The following is a 17060-nucleotide window of genomic DNA, read 5'->3' as shown; positions in this document are numbered from 1 at the left end:
GTCTTTCTGGTGTCTGTCTGTGCACTTAATGCTCAATGAATTATTACATTCCTAGTGTGCTATTCATAGACTCACGACTAATGTAACAGTACCAAACCCATGTTGGGAGAGACAGTAATTGTAGAAAACAGGTAAGTTTGTACAGTGGTCAGGTCACACTTCATGGCAAACATTCCCCTATCTTGACTTGCCTTTTTTTTTTCTCAGGCTGACTAATTCAATAAACATTCCACTGCTGGACATTGCACCGTCAACAAAAAGTGAAACCGTTTTCTCTAAACATATCTTCTATCGGTCTTCCTCACATCAAGCAGTTGTTTGACGGAGTACAGTTGACAACACACAGCACCACTGATTAAAAAAAGCATGAATCTATTAATATTAGTCATAGCTGAAGATGGCCTGAGTCATAAAAGAACATTGTTTTCACCAACATGGCAATACGTTTTCTGCTACATGGCTTCAAACTAGAATGAGGAGAAAAACAGCAGGTTTCAAATGAAAAAGATCAAATGTCTTGATGAAAAACAACTCCTAGCTAAAAGCAATCATTTTGGTATTTAGGGCTTATGCATGCCAGCACCTCCGTATTCGCCATGTCTCTAGTGTTTTTAAAATTGTGGGCTCCTAAAGAATGTCTCAAATCCCCATTTCCATGTTCTTCTTTTTTCCCCCCATTTAATTTTGGTATTTTGTGGTTGACTGCTTCAGTTATTTTAGTTTCTGTTTACTTGCGGAAAACACTACAGCATTTGTTACCGTGTCTGCTCTCTCTGAAATGGCCTGTTGAAGAGAATGAAGCCACAGATGTCACTAAGAACATCAAACAAAGAGAAATGAAAGGCACCAGAGTGCTTAGGATTGTGGGTAATGAAATGATTGGACGACCCAGCCTGGACCAAAGCCACAGCTGATATATGTCACTTGGGATAAGAGCTACACCCATAATTACTGATCACAATGTGATGTTTTCATACCAGTATTAATATTAGCCAAATTCAGAGTTTCATGAGCCAATTTATGTCTTGTAAAAGAGAAAAATGACACAATAATTCCATATTTGTAGTCCAGACTCCCCTGAGCCAGGCCATTATGGGTACATTGTTCAGCCTGGTCAAATGTGGTTGTTTGAGGAGCACAGTGGAGTGAGTTTTGCGGTGAGGAGACTGTTTACAATGGACGGAGGAAGACCCCTGTGGAGAGAGTTTGCTGCTCTAATAACTAAGGTCCAGTCTCACTACAACACAAACACAACATTAAGGTCACTAAGAACATTGTGCTGAACATCGTGCTTTACTTGTCACTTCTGTGTTGGTGCACAGAAAATTGTCAGAAATAAATGTGCAAAATTGTACCTTTAGGGGCACAACAACTTGTCACAGAGGCTGAACCCTTAAAGGGACAACTTAAAGGTTTATTGTAGTACCTTAAAGGTATAGCGGAGAATTTTCCCGAATTTTAGAAAAGAACCGCCCTCTCCACTTTTTGAAAAAATGCACATGCGCAACACTCTAACGTTACTGCTCCCGAGAGGGAACGCCTATTAAACGTGTGCACGAGAGATCATGCACGAGCTAATCATAGCTTACATTAACTTTTACTAGCAGTGATTTTAAATGGATTTCTCCAAATAGCATGCCAAACTTTACCTGTCAAGTAGAAACTTCGCGACTGAGGCATCAGTGGAAAGCCCAACCTGTGTTTTGAGCGCACGCCATCGTGTGAATTGTGTGCACGAGCACGTACGACGGCCTTACGTAAACATATCACCAGAATTATTGACACTTAGGAGGACCAATAGTCTTGATGATCCACCCGGAAAAAGAAAATCCTCCGCTATACCTTTAAGGGTACATACGGTTCAGTATGCTTTCTGTACACCAGAGGGAAAACATTTCAAGCAACACCAAAGCACTTTTCCTCTTCGGTCCCCCTACAGGTTGGAAGCGGGATTGTCCATTACCGCTGTCGTAAATAATTTAGCCTACCGCAGGCTATCGCCACACGCACGCTATTTGTTTATCCAGCACCGGGTTTGGAAATAACGATGTCCACAGACAAGGTAGAGTATGTTGCATGATTTTATGAAAGTATGATGTATTGCGATATCAGAAACGAAGAAAAACTAAATAATGACATTGCTTGCTATTTATTTGCTATTGTGACGCTTGCCATAAAGCAAGTCCAATTTGTAGTTTCTTATGTCTCTTTCGAACTACAGATCCGCTACCCGATCTGGCGAACTTGCATAGTGCGGTAATAGCCGACAGAGGGTCGCAAAGCGAATGCAGAAGTGCCGTTCACCCTGTTACGAGTTGATGAACCACTGAAACGATTTTGGAAACATTATTTTAAAGTACAAAATAATCTTTGGTGTTGCTTTAATTTAGTTTCTTTTTTTATTAAACAGTGATTTACCAAAAAAATCTAAATCTTCAAATAAAAAAAATAAAAAAATCTGGCAATACCACTGCACCTGGTTGCAACATACTCTTTGTACTGCAGTTTATATTGCTGTTGTAGAAGGAGATTTGAATGCAAAATATTTGAGCAAAATGTAAATTTATTTAGAATTATTGCGCTTTCTTTCTATCGCTCTCCTATCATGCATGCTGGCGCTCCTCCGTCAATAAAGTCAGTGAAGTTTAATGAAGACTTGCTTGCTGTGGATGAGCCTTTATGAAAAATGTAAATACTGGACTTTCTATTATTTACAGAGAATGATATGTCTTACGGTTATATCATTCTCTGTAAATGTTAGAAAGTTATGCGCTGAGGAAAACAGGTCTCAAATGCATTAAGCAGCACACGCATCTGACAAGAGGTGTAGAAAAAAGATCAGCGTGTTCAAGTAGTCACGTGACTATAGAAAAACATTCTGTGAATCAGGTCTGACAGCATTTTAACCACTGCACAAAAACTCTGCTAAACCCTTCAAATAACAGCCTCTTTGCAAAGCCTGATGATATGAGAGGTTCACTTTAACAATCAGTAATGAAATGTGCAGCTCAAAATGGAATGAAATGATCTTACAACCATTATTAGTCCGTACAATTGCATTATTCCAGTGATGTAAATGATGAGTTTCAACAGCCATTACTCCAGTCTTAAGTGACATATGATTCTTCAGAAATCATTCTAATATGCTGATTTGGTGCTCAAGAAACATTTCTTCTTATTATCAAATGTTGAACAGTTGTGCTGCTTAATGTTTTTGTGAAAACTGTGATCTTTTTTCTGGATTCTTTGATAACTAGAAAGTTCAACAGAAGAGCATTTATTTAAAACAGAAATATTGTGTAACACTATAAATGTCCTTGCTCAATTTAATGCGTCCTTCCTCATTTTTTTATGTTTAATTTTTTGTGTAGTGACAGCAAACTTTTGAATGGTAGTGTCTATATGTGCCTTTAACTCTCTACATCTCGTTCCATTTCTGTGTGACTACATTTCCCAGCATCCTCTTCAACACAAAGCCATCTGAACTAATTTGCTTCAGCAATCACTTTTTCTTTGTACTAATTGCACTCACTTAAACAGTGATTACCTGACCTTCATAAGAGCACTAATGCCTCCTTCGGTTAATATCAGCCTCCTTTTCCCTCTCTTATTTCCTCTCTGACACGCATACGCGCGCGCACACACACACACGCACACACACACACACACACATTAGGCTGCTGTATCTGAGTATGTGCCTCAGGGCTTCTCCGGCAGAGTGAAAGAGAAAAGCTTTGGCCATCACAGCTGTTCCCAATGCTTTAGTCCCCATTGCTCAGCAACAGAGAACAAAACAAAAGCACATCCCTCCCCTCCAACCCTTTCCATCTCCTCCCATCCTCTCCAGCACCACTGCCACATTGCAAACCGTTCGCTCTGCCCCTGCTCACACACACACACACACACACACACCCCTTCTATCCTCATACCCTCACCCCTCCCACCATCCTCACACACAAACACCAAGTCCTTTGTCCACATTCACTTGGCAAAATATATATATATTCTGCACTAACAGTGATTAGTAGTCTAGCCAGAACAGTAGTAGGAACAGCAAACAACTCATGTTCTGCTGAAGCAAACCATTAACTAAACAAATCAAAGTGAATCACCATTCAAACTTTTTTTGTCGCTGCACTGTTTCACTTGCCGGATAACTTAGTAAGGTAAACACATTGGCACAGCCGCACAGGTCTAATCTGTCAACATAAGTTTAGGAAAGACAGACTGAATATATGAGGCTAAAAGAAAATATGCAATTTTATATGGACTATGTCTCAACAATGGCTGCAAAAATCCCATATATTCAGCAAAAGCGTAGGCCCAGGCTAAATGTAAACACGAAGAGCATTACTTTAACTGACATGGTAAATCTAACATGAAACATTGAAGGCATTTTTAAGGTTTCTTGCCCTCCCTGGCAGATATATTGCTAGTCACACAGGGAGGCCGAGCCACAAAAAAGTGGTCCAAAATCGGCCAATATTAGTTTAATAAATGTCTGTTTTGTATTGTGCATCCATGGTAGGGGTGTGTGATATTGACAAAAAATGATATCTCGATATTTAAATATTGAATTATTATTATTCTAAAAAAAGAAAAGGAAATGATACTTTAAATATTAAACTAAAACCACCAGTAAGTTTCACAGATTCATTCAGGAACGAAGCAAGTGGCTATCTTTGAGAATGAGTCATTGAATCACTGACTTACCCGATCTGTTCAAAAACGTGGATTCACACTACAGTAAAGAAACACTGCTGTATTGCTCGGAGACACCATTTTTGTTGGTGAAACAGATGACAATATTGTGTCTAAAATGTAAGTCAATTCATATCAATTTGTTGTCAATATCACATTTGCAATCATGCTAATATTCAGGTAAATAAAACAGCACTCTTACTTGTGTGATATTGTCATAGCATTATACACATAAAAAAACAAAAACTCATACAGGGTCATTTTTGCCCCCATATCTTAAATGATTGCGATATGATCATAGACAATGCATCTTATACTCCCCTAATCCATAGTGAAAATGCTATAAAACTTTTGGCTTATTTTCTTATTATTATCCCAGATTAGAATGAATTTAGAATGACCAGAACATGACCTTTGACTGTTAATCCCCACTCGAGTTTTGTAAAAAAAAAACTGTCATAGACTCTGTCTGTATGTTGTACTCAGGCAGGACCGTAAGTAGCTGTCTATCTCTTACTTCCAAACTTTATTTATGTTGGCTACCATGATGAGGTTTAAACAGAAATACAATATGCGTCTCCTATCAGAGCTTTAAGGTACTCTGTTTCCTTGTAGCCAGCTGACAATACCAGTCAAACACCAGGTCACAACGCTGACAACCCACCCAAATCAGAAGGGCGGGAACCTCATATGGCACACGGTGCCCACAGCCTTTTCTCACACTCAGCCATGATTTTGACCCTGACACGCTACGTGAACGAGTCGGATTAGATATCGAGCATCTGTTTGATGAAGCAGTGAAGGCGTCTGCCTGGCCTGCCTCTCTCTCTCTGAGACAGCTGCTGTGCTATTAGAGCTAGATGCTCCGATGGTTCACACCTCAACACTGAACACATGATAAGCTTCTCTAAGGTTTCTCTCCATAACCTTCATCTATATCAGTAGTCTTCAACCTTTTCAGGCCAAGGGACTCCTGCTGGATCAGGCATCCCTGCTACATATAAAACTGAGTGCATTTTAAGCCTGATCTATAATATATGAAAAATGCAACAGTTTATTTACATTGTTATGATGCTTACATAGCAAAGGCATTGCACGTTTTATGTGGGTGTGACAATGAAACATTTTAAGGTTGTATTTTATCTGATTAACTTCATTGCAAATAATATTTTACAATAAACAATGTTCTTTTTACCGTAAAAAATTGAGGGGGGAAAAGTGTCTTACACTGACACGGAAATCTTTCACAGAAATTGGAGATCAAATACTTGGAGGACTACCTGTTGAAGACCCTTGATCTATACATTTTGACTCTTTTCTTAATCATAGAGTTGCAGTATCAGTGCTTTTCAAAAAAACTTAATCAAATTAAGAAAACATGCCATCAAGAAGTTTTGAAAGACCACTGCTTACAAGAGCGAACTTGCTTCAGCACATCAGTTTCATTGTTTCTGTGTTAACTTGCTGTACTGAGAGGCCTTTTTGCACAAGATAGTTATTTTACAGCATTTGGCGGTGGAAGAAGAGAAGTTGGCTCAATGCGGTGTGATAATAGACAGTTTTATAATAAGAGTCCACTTTGCTCCACTCCACAGACATAATGAGGAGGTTGGACGAGAGGGCCAGGCATGTGAGAATGCGCCCTTTATTCCAGCAGCTCAGAGCCTCACTAAAGCCTCTGTTGTGCGGGCCTGGCATACATTTATGACACAGGGCACCAAACCAGCGCCGGTTCTGCGTCTTTGACTACAACATGGGGCTCAGATGTTAACACATGGTGCACACAGTGCAATGAGCCCACAGCAGTTAATCAGCTGATAATTATCCCGTTGGTGTAAACACAATCACGACCACAGGCACCAGAGTGATTGTGGAATGACAAGAGGTTTATTATTTAAGTATTCTGATAAGGTACCAAGTGTGCAAAGTAATGACACCTTTTGTAAACATGGTATAAATCGTAACTAAACTTGCACATCAAGACATATCTGGTATTGGTGGCAGAAAATAAGCTGTGCTTTGTATAGTTGTTGAGGCAGGGTTTTGATCTCTCTTACTGTATTCAGCGTCAGTATTATTCAGTAATATCAACAATTCACAGCACAATGAGACTGTAGGGAAGAGACCATTTGAAAAGCTACAACAACGCTATGCCTCTGACATACAAAGAGATGGGATCAGGCAGCATGCAGGAGTTTAATGCCTATGTAGGCTACTTGTTTCTTTGCATATAATGAACGAAAGCTAATAGATCAATAAACACATTAAGAATGGTTTCAAAAGTGGTAATCTTTGGCAAGACAAATTTTGAACTAAATCCATTCTGGAGGATACCGCCACCTTCAATTGTAATATATGTATTTAAATGAAAATTCTGTCATCATTCACATATAAGAAGAATGTATTGCCTGCCATTTTGGTTGCAATTAAAGGTACTGACATTTTCAATTATAAAAAAAAAAAATTTTTTAAAAATGTTTTTAAAGAATTGTTTTTGCTCACCAAGACTGCATTTATTTTATGAAAAAAAAAAAAAATATATATATATATATATATATATATACATATATATATATATTGTGAAATACTACAATTTAGAATAATGGTTTTCTTTTTTAAATATATTTTAAAATGAAATATATTCCTGTTGACAAAGCTGAATTCTCAGTATCACTACTCCAGTCTTCAGTGTCACATGATCCTTCAGAAATCATTCTAATATGCTGATTTGGTGCACCCAAGAAATATTTCATTATTATCAATGGTGAAAACAGCGTAATCGTGGTTCATTTCATGAAAAACATTTTTTTTTAAAAACAGCATTTATTTGAAATAGAAATATTTCACATTTGATCAATATAATGCATCATTGCTGAATAAAAGGTTCAAATTCTTTAAAAAAAGTCTTACTGACCCCAAACTTTTGAATGGTCATGTACAACTCTTGAGTCATTATTCAATGAAAATCTAACTCTCCTTGGCGCATTCGTGAGGAAAAATAGCACAAATTGATTTTTTTTTTTTCAACGATTCTATTGATCCAAAAAATAAAATAAAAATACAAAGTATGATTGTATGTGAATTTGTTCACAAATCGCAATAATTTGTCTCTTAAAATCCAGTTTTTCTCAGCCAAAGCTACTGTTACTTCGAAGATCTGGAATATGGCACACAAATCATATAGACCACTTTAATGACACCCTTATGGTGCTTTTTCATCCTTTTAAACATTTAAAGCAACATCTGCAGTTCATTGTAATTGTATAGATAGCACAACCAACAAATTTCTAATTTTTGTGTTCAAAGGAACAAATAAAGAATGACATGAGGGTGAGTAAATGATGACAGAATGTTCATTTCAGGGTGAACTGTCCCTGTAAGACATTTTCACTGCAGGTCAGAGATCTTGTGTGTCCAGCAGAAGATGTGTGTTTCAGTGCTTAGTCATCAGAATTCCCCTGCCTTCTGCAATACACACACACACACACACACACACACAAGCGTATCAAAGCAAACCTCAGGGAGAAAAAAAAAAAACATGCCTGAAAACGTACACCACCACAATATTATTCAATTATCAAATATTACTGATTACAGCTATATATTTAAAAGAGAAATGTTGACAGAACAACTATCATGAGACATTAAAATGACCTTATAATTTGTTACATAGAACTTTTCTCTGCACTCAAAAGAGCTTTACATGGAAGGGGGAATCTCCTTAACCACAACCAATGTGCAGCATCCACCTGGATGATGGCGGCCATATTGCACCAGAACATCAGCTTATTGGTGGAGAGGAGACAGATACCCCTTTTCCACCAAAAAAGAACTGGTTTGGAACTGGTGCTGGTTCAAAGTTGGTTCAACTTGCGAACCTTCTTAGAACCTGTTTGTTTTTCCACTGACTAGAGAGCCCAGCGAACGACGTCGTTACGTCACTGTGTACGTTGCCACACGTCTTAGCTTTCGCCAACTTCAAGCATAACAAATACAATGGCGGACTACATCGTCTTTCTTCAAATGTTTCTCCTGGCTTTGCGATCCTATATTGGGGTCAGAAGAAGACTGATCAGTTTAGAACACATTTGTCCTGCTCGTCTGGATTACTATAGACGGAGGTTACGTTCGAGAAGAAGCTCGACAATAACCCCGCCCCCAGCCCCCGACGTAAGCATGACGTGGTAAAAGAACGGTTCTAGTCCAGCAAAGAGTTGGTGCTGCTGTGGAACCAATTTTCATGGCCGAGAACCGTTCTTTGGCTGTCGAAACACAAAGAACTGGTTCGTGAAGTAGGCATCAGTTCCGAACCGGCACCAGCACTGCCTTGGTGGAAAAGGGGTAAGAGTGATGAATCCAATCAGTATATGGGGATGATTAGGAGGCCATGATGATGGACAGAGGCCAATGGGCAAATTTGTCCAGGACACTTTTTTCGAAGGACATCCTGGGATTTTTTTTAACGACCACAGAGATTCAGGACCTCGGTTTAACATCTCATCCAAAGGACGGTGCTTTTCGACAGTATAGCATCCCCATCACTATATGGGGCCGGGCATTAGAAACCACACAAGTCCACAAGGTGAGCGCCCCCTGCTGGCCTCACTAACACCTCTTCCAGCAGCTACCGAGTTCTCCCAGGAGGTTTCCCATCCAGATACTAACCAGGCTCAACCCTGCTTAGCTTCAGTGGGCAACAAGTCTTGGGCCACATGGTGATATGGCTGCTGGCCTTATATGTTGATTCCAAGCCTTTATTTTTTAAACCACAGACAAATGCGAAAACATATGAAACGATTCACACACTAACTCCTCCCTATCCAAATTAAAGAGGTGTTTACAGACAATGTATTCAATCAGAATTGATCATGGATATGCCATTTTTCCACCCCCAACACTCAAACATCTTTAAAAAACAAACATATTTTATACAAGAGCAGAAGACATTTTTTTCTCATGCACAACTTATGCATGCTGCACAAATGTTTCTCATGCTAGAGGGAGGAAGAAAGGCTGCATTGAAAATACGCCAGATAGACAGACAAAGAAACAGAGAGCAAGAGAGACTGAGATTCTATATCAGGGGTTTTCCTGCATTTTGTTGGAATAATATCTGAAATAATCTGTGTTTTTGTGTGGGAATCACTAAATGCGTTTCCTAACTCAACCACAGTGTGTATGACTGGATAATGCAAAGCTTACTTGTTAAGAATACTTTGTGAACCGCTGTACAATGTACAGACCTGAGTGACCCATTTGAACTCTACCGATAATTTTATACTTTAAAACACTATGGAAGAAATCAAACATTTCAACTGAACATTCTGAACTACAATGACGAAAGAGTAAGAACTATGCCAATTACTGTAGTAACATCTGTGGTAACTGTGTCTAAATTCATATTAAATAATCAGTCGTGGGAAATGAGGAAGACTTCTTTATTTTTATGATAATGCCAGTTATAGTTATAGATTAAGTTTGTAGTTTAGATAAACAGGAGGATGAATATAAATAAGGTAGAAGTCAGTGTCAAATTTAGTGTCAAATTCATAAGGTTCCAGATGCTTAGATCAATAAAAAATTATTATGTTAAATATTAATCAACTGCAATTATTAACAGTATCAACTAACAACCCAGTACATAAACTACCTACCAGACACAGAAAATTCACTGAAACATTCAATATTTCCATGTCAGGCTGGATGGACATACAGCTATGTTCAACATTAAATCCACAAATATAAAGTGAAGAATGAACTTAGTACTGGAGAGCATGTGAAGCTTTCATGCACTGTCATGGTGTGTGCAGACGCTTAGCATGCCTTATTGAGCCATGGAGAATGCCCTCTGAGCTATGCTTTTCCAAGGCCCCTCTCCGGCTTGTTCTCTCAGCCCTCCTCCTTCTTTAAAGGTGGGTGTATGAAATATTAATGCTGCAGTACAACTGGCTGTAGGAGAGCGGCCTCTCTCTTAATGTGTGTGCGTGTGTGTTAGAGAGACAGCCGGCTAACTCTGGCATTGCTGCTGTTCCAGAGACACCCGATCTCTACAAGCCCAACCGGCTGGGGCCTTCGCTGCTACTGCTGATCATTTGAGAGTAAATACTCGAGAACACCGACTCAATATCAGCACTTTATTATAACGGCATTTAGATAACCGAACACCAAGCATAAGCAGATCTCAAATGCTACTTGTATGTGTCAGGATATGCATATTCTTTCAAATGTCTAAAAGTCTAAATGACTGGATCTTTCTTGACTTCATCAAAGATAACTGATGAAATATGCTTATGAATGAACACTGGAATTAGAGCAACTTGTATCAGCAGTCTAACTTTGAAGATGAGAGAATCAACCAAATTTCGCAAATAGGGTGACCAGACGTACTGAAAAATTCGGGACAGTCACGAAATCTAAGCTGTTGTCCCGAATCCGGCCCTAATTGTCCCGAAAATATTTGTCTTGAGTAGTTATTGTCTGATAGAACATCAAAAACTGTCCGTGGAGATTGAGTCGTCCTGCAGCCAGTCCCCGCCGGCTGCTCATTGGCTGAAGCATCTTTTCTTGTTTCTTTTTTTGAAGTTCTACAAAGATACCGTAGGTGCGAATTTAGATATGCATTGATAAGCAAATTTTCATTCATTCGTTTCGTTGACATGGCTGGTGTACCGGAACCCCAACACGCCGCTAAAAAGCAAAAACGTCTCTACAGGTGAAATGCAGGGGGGAACGTGAATGAATGAATGATAACAAACAAATCTGGTGATGATCAAACTATGTTATAACACAGCAATACAATACAGCAATACAACAATATGCAGGCCACAGGTTATAAAGTTCTTAAGGGGAATTTTGACTTCTCTCTAGAGGTTTAGCATTCAAAATCCCCAGGTCGTCAGTGTGCCTGACGCTTCAGAGTTCAATACAGTGAATGTGCTTCCTGCACATTATAATGAAAAGCAGGTCACTGCCCCAGGCACTGGCAGTTCATTTACACAGAATTCAATGCAAATGCATTTGAGCAATTCAGTAACACTGGACTCATAATTTATAGCACATTAAAACATTAAAGACTGGCAGAAAATGTTCTTTAACCATGTTATGGATTTAAGTCTTCCATGGGAAGCTTATTCGGGCTTGGCCTAAGCACACGTTAAAGGAATACAAAACAGACAGTGGAATTACAGTCAAGAAGAGTGCTTAATGAAACTATAAGCTCTACTTGCTCCTAACTGGCGAACGTTATCTCCATGAATAGGCTCTGTTACACAGGATACTGCCTTTATCCATGCAAGCTACACACTGCAGCTAAATACAGTTGTAACCTCTCTTCTGTTTGCTTAATCCCGCTCTGAAAACACAGAGTTTGGTTACTTATGAGTGTGACTGACAACAGTATTCTACAACCAAATTAACTTCTGAGTGGCAGTCAATGGAGAAAGATGCTTTTGTATCCGTTTTAAATTTAAAAACAATTCACTATCCACTGCTATTGTATAAGAAAATGTCAAAATGTCTTTTTTGTGTTCTACAGAAAAAGTCATGTGCATTTGTAACGGCATGAGGCATAATTACATAATAGTCATTTTCGGTGAACTCTCTCTTTAAAATCAAATATTGCGTAAAAAAAAGTGCGACAACATAAATATATATATAAAAAAAAAAACAAGTGCTGGAAAGCATATCAATTTGTCAAAAATGACCTCTAATGAGGTGATGAGTATGAACCCTCAGCTCTCTGATCCAACAAAGCACTGTACAAGCACACACCCTAATCTGGATTATCAACTAAATTAGATGTGTCTCTAATCCGCAATTGCCAAACTCTTGCCTTAACCACTTGATTCCAGCCCGGCAGGACACACAAACCAGTACGTCTTCCATAACTGTACTGATCTTATTGTGAAAGAATCATTCAAGTATATGTTTTTATTTTTTGACCTTGTAATCTTTAATTAAAATCGACAGACTTCTCTCTGGTGAACTATGCAAGACCTCTCCAATCACGGGGCTCGTCTGAGATAAGCAAAATCGGCACAGAACCAATCACCGTTGATCACCGCGAGATGAATACTGGTTAGATAGGTGGTCCGACATGCTCTGATGTCATGCTTGCTGAAAAAACTCTCGCGAAAGGAAGGCAGTAGTGCAGGATTGTGCAGTCGGAACCGTTGCTCTCCACGAATTGCACTGATCAAAAGCTAACGACGCTTTCTGCTCAGTGGTTTAAACAACCATGGTGTATTGTTCCATTTCTAAAATGTTTGATTTTAAAACTCTGATATCATGTTTTTATGTGTATAAAAAATGTGTGAATATTCCCAAACTCTCAAGTCATGATTGTTGTCATATTTCTAAAATAAATCTAAAATACATGTCTATATTGAAGTAAAAAAGGATGGAAAACACATCTTTCGGATGGAATTAAATAACAAGAACGGTAACACTTTATTTGACTTGTTACACATGTTATAGTTACTGTGATAATGACTACAAATTATACATCATTACATGTAATTAACCCTAAACCACAAGTATTATGGATGTCTTGTTCATCACATTTACTTTCATATAAAAACAAGAGAACTTAAAATACATCAAATTTATTAGCAACCCAGCACATGAGCGTGAATCACGAGATATCCGCCTTGGTAGGTGTCTGATGCACAACATAGAGAGAAGTGTCCGACTTGTCTGCACTTATTTCACTCCTCCCCTCAATACACCCGCCTACTCTCATCTGAATTTCAGGCGAGGCCATCTCAAACAAGCCCATTTAGTCCAGTGGTTCCCAACCCTGGTCCTGGAGTACCCCTAACTCTGCAAATTTTGTATGTCTCCCTAATCAAACAAACCTGATTCAACTCATCAGCTCGTAAGTAGATGAGCTACTTCAAAATCTGAAGGGTACTCCCCAATTAGAAGTCTGCATCCTAGTGAGAGTGGAGTTTGATGACGAGATATTACGCAGCCTTACTAGGATGCAGCCTTCAAATTGAGAAGCACCTCACAATGGTTGTGTCAGATTAGAGAGACATCCAAAATGTGAACTTATTGCAGTTCTCCAGAACCAAGGTTGGAAACCACTGATTTAGTCAGCTTAAACCCCGCTCACATCTCAAAGTACAATCAACAATCAGTGAATTGATGTCCCGTCATAAGAAAGATCTGTCTTTACTTTTGTTTCATCAACTTTAAAAGAACATTCATTCAATAATTTTCCAGCTGCAAATGATAGAGGAGTGTTTTGACCAAGCCAAATTTTCCTTTGAATTCGTGCGATCTGGTGTTTCACATAAGGGTGAAAAAGTTCCCACCACAGATTTTCACAGATGTTCAATCTGATCCCTTGAATTTGCCACATTGACCAACAGAAAAATGCTTGATTTAAAAGTGACTCCTGTGTGAGCTGTGCTAGATATGTACATTATTTTTTCCCCCTAATGTGACTGCACTTTAAGTTGTGCATTTTTGAGGTAACTGAAAAGTTGTTTGAAAACACCGTTCAATTACACATATAATGTAAAGCAACATAGCCTACTTTAATGCATAGCCTACTTTTAGTACCCCCCTTTCCTTTGACCTTCTTTGTGTGTTCAAGCCTTTCTTAAGGGGTCATAATTGACTATTGACATAATTGACTGTCTATTATTATCATCGCAGTAATCATTCCATAAAAATGATTTTAGCTTTGGAAGTTGCAACAGACAGCATCAGCAAGCTTGCACTGTTCATTTCTATTTTTAGCCCTTTATTTATTAGAGAAAAAAAGCCCTCTGAAAGCCAGAGCCACTGGTAACCAAATAGAAAATGGAGAAAACTCTTTAATCTTTAGTTAATACAAATCTAGCAGGAATACTGTACAAAACATCAAGTACTGTAGTACGTTATATGACCGAACAAAGCAGCAGCATGTCTCAACGGCTTCAGAAAACAGTTATATAATAACACCAAAACAAAACAAAAATGCATAGCTTACTCGGGTCGATTACAGAAAACTATCAACACGCAGCAATCATAAGAATATCGTGTGGCTTCCTCGTTTAAGACATTAACTATTTTGCATCCATAGAATGGGCTTCTACTGTTGGCAGCTTGTGTTTACATATATGCCAAGTTTGTAGACTTAGGCTATAGCCTACCCTACTGTATGCAAACAGGTCACTGCTGTTGGGGTCAGTAGGCTACATGCAAGTCAAGCACGCTTTCAAGAACGACCCACATCAAAAATGACCAGTCAAAACACACGACTTTATGTTGATAATTCAGTAGGAACGTCAACTCACCCTTCTGAAGGACTTGTACGATCCGGTTAAATGAGTGTAAATTACTGAGTGCTCAGCGGATTTATTCTCGAATGCGTTTACATTGTATCAGTGCTTTCTGCATGCATCGCTAGTCGACATGAATTCACATGGCACTTTTTAAGCGTCCCGTGCCTCATCAGCCTGAGAAAAAAAAGTAAACAGTTGCACATACGAGAGTCAGACTTCACAGTGCCCCCAAAAGTAGTAGTAGGCAGGTTGCCTTTCGGTGACTCTGCGCGTGGTCGCAGTTGCAAGACATTGGATTTGAATGATAGGTTGTTCTGTAGGTCGAGGCGGAATCCCAGTTCGTATGTCCCACCCCCTCTGGTAGAATCAACCAATCAAAATGCAGAACAAGGCTGCTGTTCGACATGTTATTTAAAGAGCCTAACAGTCTGGTAATGTGGTATTTACAGCACGATGAAAAAGTGACGGCGCAAAACGTGAGCTCACAAATCAGTCTAAAAGTCATGTCACACTGACAAATTATGAATGGGGAGCATATCTTAACTTTAAAATGTATATTTAAAATATAAAATACGTATGATACGTCGCTGCAATACCTACTGTAGGCTACTTGAAGCGGCAGTGGTCATTTCTAGCGTAGGCTAACGTTACTTAAGATGGCCAGAGTTGAGTTCTTTAAGTGGCGGAACTGAGAAAAGGCGACAGCATGCTCTGGCAAGATGCCCACCGACAGCTTGGCTCAATCTTTTTTGTTACATGTTCAATCTCTGCTGCATAACAGGAAATGGAGTGTTCAAAAAAGCCTGCCACTGCGGAAAATGGGCATTAGCTAAAATGAAGGGGGAAAAAGCAGGGAAAGTGGTGAAAAATGTGTTTTCTCTCACATGCTTGTTCTTCAGTGAATTCACCGGTAAAGGAAAATATGGAGTGTTTAGCTACTTCTAATGTTTGACTAAATGGGACAAAGAGCCAAGAAAGTCTACCTACGTGTGTGTGTGTGTGCCACAGCTGATGGAGCGTGGTCTGATGGAATAAGTGCAAACAGTCATTAATCTTGGGAGTCTGACATTTGATTTCAGGTTTTCAGGGTAAAGCTTGCTGCCCTGACATGCTCATTATCTGTTAACCATAACCTCCCTATTAGATTGTAGGCCTCTTAAAAAATATGATAATATCAAGTATAGTAGGCTATAGGTAAGTGTAATGTTATAATTCTCATTGAGTTAAGTCACTTCATAAATCACCATTAGCATGATTAACATTACTTTTATAAGAATAAAAAAGTGAAGAAGAACAAAAAGGTTTTTTTCTGTGTATCATATAATATTACAAGATTCTTTGCAAATATTATAATAAGCAGCAATGATCAGTAGTGCCTGATGGTTTGCAATCACTCAAACAGAGAAAGGACTTTATTAAACAAAAGAATGCCATCTGGTGGTTTGAGAATATTATTACAGTCTTGAGGAGTTACGTCACTCTTTCTTATTTAAACATAGGATTATGTTGCCTGTCTATTCACGTATATCTATTTTTTTTGAACCACAATTTAATATTTTAGGAGATATTTCTTAAAGTAGACTATCATCTTGCTTATAATGTAGGCCTACATATAACTGTGAACATAAAATAGACCTATATAAGTATAGGCAACACTTTACAATAAGGTCTCATTTGTTAACATTAGTTGGTGTATTGACATGAACTAACAATGAGAATTAAACGTGTTACTGTATTTATTAATCTTTGTTAATGTTAGCTAATAAAAATCCAGCTGTTCATTGTTTCTTCATGTATGTTAACAAATAAAACTTATTTTTTATAATATATCAGTAAATGTTGAAATTAACATTAGCCAAGATTAATAAATGTTGTAGATGTATTGTTAATTTGTTCATGTTAACTAAAGTAGTTAACTAATAATAACTAATGAAACCATATTGTAAAGTGTTACCAACATTGCTAAATTACATATGGAAGCCATATTTTGGGATGGAAGTCAATTTTAATCCAATTGTTCTACAGAAAACAGTTCAACCTTGCACAGAAAGCAGAGGGGAGACTTTTTGTAAACTATAGGAGGGG

At 38.4% G+C, this 17060-nt stretch overlaps 1 protein-coding gene across 2 annotated transcripts in view; it reads right to left on the bottom strand.

The window, feature by feature from the left end:
• The window catches only part of sertad2b (SERTA domain containing 2b), a 40957-nt gene extending 25676 nt beyond the window's left edge, over positions 1-15281 (bottom strand). The window contains exons 1-2 of one of the 2 annotated variants that reach the window (XR_014625579.1): positions 14988-15281; positions 7600-8166 (exon numbers count right to left, since the gene is read on the bottom strand). The gene's annotated coding sequence lies outside the window, so the exon portion shown is untranslated. Of the gene's footprint in view, positions 1-7599; positions 8167-14987 lie in introns of those variants that run through there. The other variant, XM_084391342.1, reaches the window with a different exon arrangement.
• Between the last annotated feature and the right edge of the window lie 1779 nt (positions 15282-17060).

The sequence above is a fragment of the Rutilus rutilus genome, assembly GCF_951802725.1.
Source record: "Rutilus rutilus genome assembly, chromosome: 20".
Taxonomy (NCBI): domain Eukaryota; kingdom Metazoa; phylum Chordata; class Actinopteri; order Cypriniformes; family Leuciscidae; genus Rutilus; species Rutilus rutilus.
This window is presented reverse-complemented; position numbering and strand designations above follow the sequence as displayed.